Below are 6000 nucleotides of genomic sequence, written 5' to 3'. Positions count from 1 at the left end.
CCAGTAGAGGGCCAGCATAGGGCCAGTGTAGGGCCAGTAGAAGGCCAGTGTAGGGCCAGTAGAGGGCCAGCGTAGGGCCAGTAGAGGGCCAGTGTAGGGCCAGTGTAGGGCCAGTAGAAGGCCAGTGTAGGGCCAGTAGAGGGCCAGCGTAGGGCCAGTAGAGGGCCAGTGTAGGGCCAGTAGAAAGCCAGTGTATGGCCAGTAGAAGGCCAGTGTAGGGCCAGTAGAAGGCCAGTGTAGGGCCAGTAGAAGGCCAGTGTAGGGCCAGTGTAGGGCCAGTAGAAAGCCAGTGTAGGGCCAGTAGAAGGCCAGTGTAGGGCCAGTGTAGGGCCAGTAGAAGGCCAGTGTAGGGCTAGTAAAAGGCCAGTGTAGGGCCAGTAGAAGGCCAGTGTAGGGCCAGTGTAAGGCCAGTAGAAGGCCAGTGTAGGGCCAGTAGAAGGCCAGTGTAGGGCCAGTGTAGGGACAGTAGAAGGCCAGTGTAGGGCCAGTGTAGGGCCAGTGTAGGGCCAGTGTAGGGCCAGTAGAAGGCCAGTGTAGGGCCAGTGTAGGGACAGTAGAAGGCCAGTGTAGGGCCAGTGTAGGGCCAGTGTAGGGCCAGTGTAGGGCCAGTAGAAGGCCAGTGTAGGACATGAGAGGTGTAACAGCAGTAAATCTTAAAGTTTTAAGCAGGCCCAGCTGATAGAGGTGATGTCATTCTGGGTCACTCCTCTACTGATGCTCTCTGGCTCCAGTACAGATGCTGAGAGTCCCAGGAGTGTCCTGTTCGTATATGTCTGTGTGTGTGAGTGGTCCTCTGTAACTCAATTGGTAGAGCATGGCACTTGCAATGCCACGATAGTGGGGTCAATTCCTGGGACCACAAATTCAATAAAATGTATGCATGAATGACTGTAAATTGCATTGGTTTAGTGTGTGTGGCTTAACATAACTAGAACAAGAGGAAACAGGGCTTAACATACAGCAAGGAGAAACATGACTTAACATTAGTAGAACAAGGAGAAACATGACTTAACATTAGTAGAACAAGGAGAAACATGACTTAACATCAGTAGAACAAAGAGAAACATGACTTAACATCAGTAGAACAAGGAGAAACATGACTTAACATCAGTAGAACAAGGGGAAACATGACTTAACATCAGTAGAACAAGGGGAAACATGACTTAACATTAGTAGAACAAGGAGAAACATGACTTAACATCAGTAGAACAAAGAGAAACATGACTTAACATCAGTAGAACAAGGAGAAACATGACTTAACATCAGTAGAACAAGGGGAAACATGACTTAACATCAGTAGAACATTAGTAGAACAAGGAGAAACATGACTTAACATCAGTAGAACAAGAGGAAACATGACTTAACATTAGTAGAACAAGGAGAAACATGACTTAAAACATTAGTAGAATAAGGGGAAACATGACTTAACATCAGTAGAACAAGAGGAAACATGACTTAACATCAGTAGAACAAGAGGAAACATGACTTAACATTAGTAGAATAAGGGGAAACATGACTTAACATCAGTAGAACAAGAGGAAACATGACTTAACATTAGTAGAATAAGGGGAAACATGACTTAACATCAGTAGAACAAGAGGAAACATGACTTAACATTAGTAGAATAAGGGGAAACATGACTTAACATCAGTAGAATAAGGGGAAACATGACTTAACATCAGTAGAATAAGGGGAAACATGACTTAACATCAGTAGAACAAGGAGAAACATGACTTAACATTAGTAGAACAAGGAGAAGCATGACTTAACATTAGCAGAACAAGGAGAAACATGACTTAACATCAGTAGAACAAGGAGAAACATGACTTAACATCAGTAGAACAAGAGGAAACAGGGCTTAACATCAGTAGAACAAGGAGAAACATGACTTAACATCAGTAGAACAAGGGGAAACATGACTTAAAATTAGTAGAACAAGGAGAAACATGACTTAACATCAGTAGAATAAGGGGAAACATGACTTAACATCAGTAGAACAAGGAGAAACATGACTTAACATTAGTAGAACAAGGAGAAACATGACTTAACATTAGTAGAACAAGGAGAAACATGACTTAACATCAGTAGAACAAGGAGAAATATGACTTAACATCAGTAGAACAAGAGGAAACAGGGCTTAACATCAGTAGAACAAGGAGAAACATGACTTAACATCAGTAGAACAAGGGGAAACATGACTTAACATTAGTAGAACAAGGAGAAACAGGGCTTAACATTAGTAGAACAAGAGGAAACATGACTTAACATTAGTAGAATAAGGGGAAACATGACTTAACATCAGTAGAACAAGAGGAAACATGACTTAACATTAGTAGAATAAGGGGAAACATGACTTAACATCAGTAGAACAAGAGGAAACATGACTTAACATTAGTAGAATAAGGGGAAACATGACTTAACATCAGTAGAATAAGGGGAAACATGACTTAACATCAGAAGAAAAAGGAGAAACATGACTTAACATTAGTAGAACAAGGAGAAGCATGACTTAACATTAGCAGAACAAGGAGAAACATGACTTAACATCAGTAGAACAAGGAGAAACATGACTTAACATTAGTAGAACAAGGAGAAACATGACTTAACATCAGTAGTACAAGGAGAAATATGACTTAACATCAGTAGAACAAGAGGAAACAGGGCTTAACATCAGTAGAACAAGGAGAAACATGACTTAACATCAGTAGAACAAGGGGAAACATGACTTAACATTAGTAGAACAAGGAGAAACAGGGCTTAACATTAGTAGAACAAGGAGAAACAACACTTAACATTAGTAGAACAAGGAGAAACATGACTTAACATCAGTAGAACAAGGATAAACATGACTTAACATCAGTAGAACATTAGTAGAACAAGGAGAAACAGGGCTTAACATCAGTAGAACAAGGGGAAACTTGACTTAACATTAGTAGAACAAGGAGAAACAGGGCTTAACATCAGTAGAACAAGGGGAAACTTGACTTAACATTAGTAGAACAAGAAGAAACATGACTTAACATCAGTAGAACAAGGGGAAACATGACTTAACATTAGTAGAACAAGAAGAAACATGACTTAACATCAGTAGAACAAGAGGAAACAGGGCTTAACATCAGTAGAACAAGGAGAAACACGACTTAACATCAGTAGAACATCAGTAGAACAAGATGAAACAGGGCTTAACATCAGTAGAACATCAGTAGAACAAGATGAAACAGGGCTTAACATCAGTAGAACAAGGAGAAACATGACTTAACATCAGTAGAACAAGGAGAAACATGACTTAACATTAGTAGAACAAGGAGAAACATGACTTAACATCAGTAGAACAAGGAGAAACAAGACTTAACATCAGTAGAACAAGGAGAAACAAGACTTAACATCAGTAGAACAAGATGAAACAGGGCTTAACATAAGTAGAACAAGAGGAAACATGACTTAACATCAGTAGAACAAGGAGAAACATGACTTAACATTAGTAGAACAAGGGGAAACATGACTTAACATTAGTAGAACAAGAGGAAACATGACTTAACATCAGTAGAACAAGGAGAAACATGACTTAACATCAGTAGAACATTAGTAGAACAAGGAGAAACATGACTTAACATCAGTAGAACAAGGAGAAACATGACTTAACATCAGTAGAACAAGGATAAATATGACTTAACATCAGTAGAACAAGAGGAAACAGGGCTTAACATCAGTAGAACAAGGAGAAACATGACTTAACATCAGTAGAACAAGGAGAAACATGACTTAACATTAGTAGAACAAGGGGAAACATGACTTAACATTAGTAGAACAAGGAGAAACAGGGCTTAACATTAGTAGAACAAGGAGAAACAACACTTAACATTAGTAGAACAAGTAGAAACATGACTTAACATTAGTAGAACAAGGAGAAACATGACTTAACATTAGTAGAACAAGGGGAAACATGACTTAACATCAGTAGAACAAGGAGAAACATGACTTAACATTAGTAGAACAAGGAGAAACATGACTTAACATTAGTAGAACAAGGAGAAACATGACTTAACATTAGTAGAACAAGGAGAAACATGACTTAACATTAGTAGAACAAGGAGAAACATGACTTAACATTAGTAGAACAAGGAGAAACATGACTTAACATTAGTAGAACAAGGAGAAACATGACTTAACATTAGTAGAACAAGGAGAAACATGACTTAACATTAGTAGAACAAGGAGAAACATGACTTAACATTAGTAGAACAAGGAGAAACATGACTTAACATAAGTAGAATAAGGGTGTGTGTGTGTGTGTGTGTGTGTCTTTGTGGTTTTTGTTGTGTGTCAATTATTTTATAAACGACCCTAAGACAATCTTTGTACCCCGGTGGTGTACAGCTTTCATGGAAATATGAAAAAAGGCGATGTTTCACTTTTTCTAATGTTCGGGGTCTCTCTAGGAAAAGTTATAACATTTCAAGTTGAATAAATATTCTGTCGGGGGAGGGTCGTTTCTGACCCGTAGGATATCACAAGGAGGGTAGGAGGGTCGTTTCTGACCCGTAGGACAACACAAGGAGGGTCGTTTCTGACCCGTAGGACATCACAAGGAGGGTAGGAGGGTCGTTTCTGACCCGTAGGACATCACAAGGAGGGTAGGAGGGTCGTTTCTGACCCGTAGGACAACACAAGGAGGGTCGTTTCTGACCCGTAGGACATCACAAGGAGGGTCGTTTCTGACCCGTAGGACAACACAAGGAGGGTAGTTTCTGACCCGTAGGACAACACAAGGAGGGTCGTTTCTGACCCGTAGGACAACACAAGGAGGGTCGTTTCTGACCCGTAGGACAACACAAGGAGGGTCGTTTCTGACCCGTAGGACAACACAAGGAGGGTCGTTTCAGACCCGTAGGACAACACAAGGAGGGTCGTTTCTGACCCGTAGGACAACACAAGGAGGGTCGTTTCTGACCCGTAGGACAACACAAGGAGGGTCGTTTCTGACCCGTAGGACAACACAAGGAGGGTCGTTTCTGACCCGTAGGAGATCACAAGGAGGGTCGTTTCTGACCCGTAGGACAACACAAGGAGGGTCGTTTCTGACCCGTAGGACAACACAAGGAGGGTAGTTTCTGACCCGTAGGACTACACAAGGAGGGTCGTTTCTGACCCGTAGGACTACACAAGGAGGGTCGTTTCTGACCCGTAGGACAACACAAGGAGGGTCGTTTCTGACCCGTAGGACAACACAAGGAGGGTCGTTTCTGACCCGTAGGACAACACAAGGAGGGTCGTTTCTGACCCGTAGGACAACACAAGGAGGGTCGTTTCTGACCCGTAGGACAACACAAGGAGCGTCGTTTCTGACCCGTAGGACAACACAAGGAGGGTCGTTTCTGACCCGTAGGACAACACAAGGAGGGTCGTTTCTGACCCGTAGGACAACACAAGGAGGGTCGTTTCTGACCCGTAGGACAACACAAGGAGGTTCGTTTCTGACCCGTAGGACAACACAAGGAGGGTCGTTTCTGACCCGTTAGACAACACAAGGAGGGTCGTTTCTGACCCGTAGGAGATCACAAGGAGGGTCGTTTCTGACCCGTAGGACAACACAAGGAGGGTCGTTTCTGACCCGTAGGACAACACAAGGAGGGTAGTTTCTGACCCGTAGGACAACACAAGGAGGGTAGTTTCTGACCCGTAGGACAACACAAGGAGGGTAGTTTCTGACCCTTAGGACAACACAAGGAGGGTCGTTTCTGACCCGTAGGACAACACAAGGAGGGTAGTTTCTGACCCATTGGACAACACAAGGAGGGTCGTTTCTGACCCGTAGGACAACACAAGGAGGGTCGTTTCTGACCCGTAGGACAACACAAGGAGGGTCGTTTCTGACCCGTAGGACAACACAAGGAGGGTCGTTTCTGACCCGTAGGACAACACAAGGAGGGCCGTTTCTGACCCGTAGGACAACACAAGGAGGGTCGTTTCTGACCCGTAGGACAACACAAGGAGGGTCGT

This window comes from Oncorhynchus clarkii, chromosome 10 (genome assembly GCF_045791955.1).
Source record: "Oncorhynchus clarkii lewisi isolate Uvic-CL-2024 chromosome 10, UVic_Ocla_1.0, whole genome shotgun sequence".
NCBI classification, from domain to species: domain Eukaryota; kingdom Metazoa; phylum Chordata; class Actinopteri; order Salmoniformes; family Salmonidae; genus Oncorhynchus; species Oncorhynchus clarkii.
This window is presented reverse-complemented; position numbering follows the sequence as displayed.